Genomic DNA, 388 nt, shown 5'->3' with positions numbered 1-388 from the left:
TTATATTTATAATATTGCTATAATATTCCTGCAATATTTTTAATATTTGCAATATTACAATATTTCTGCAATGTTTCTGCAATATTTTATGCTGTAGGGGCAGTACAACTCATTTTAAAATGAAACAGAATGTATACATATTTATCAGTTCACCAAAGCTCTAAATTTATTACCGTAAGATTATGCACGCAGAATTAATTTTGCACATGATTATTGGCACAAGTACCGGGTTTCATTAAAACAATTTTATTTACAAACGAATTTTGCTATACGCAGGAAGGTTATTTTAATACACATAATTCTCACATTTATAAAAATAAAAATCCATACGAATATCGTATCCAAAATTATCAATGCCATTTTAATTTCAATTTGGGACGGTATACAG

This window comes from Odontomachus brunneus, unplaced genomic scaffold (assembly GCF_010583005.1).
Source record: "Odontomachus brunneus isolate Ranch 3 - 2012 unplaced genomic scaffold, Obru_v1 Obru_scaffold_257, whole genome shotgun sequence".
NCBI classification, from domain to species: Eukaryota; Metazoa; Arthropoda; class Insecta; order Hymenoptera; family Formicidae; genus Odontomachus; species Odontomachus brunneus.
Note: the sequence above shows the minus strand (reverse complement) of the source record.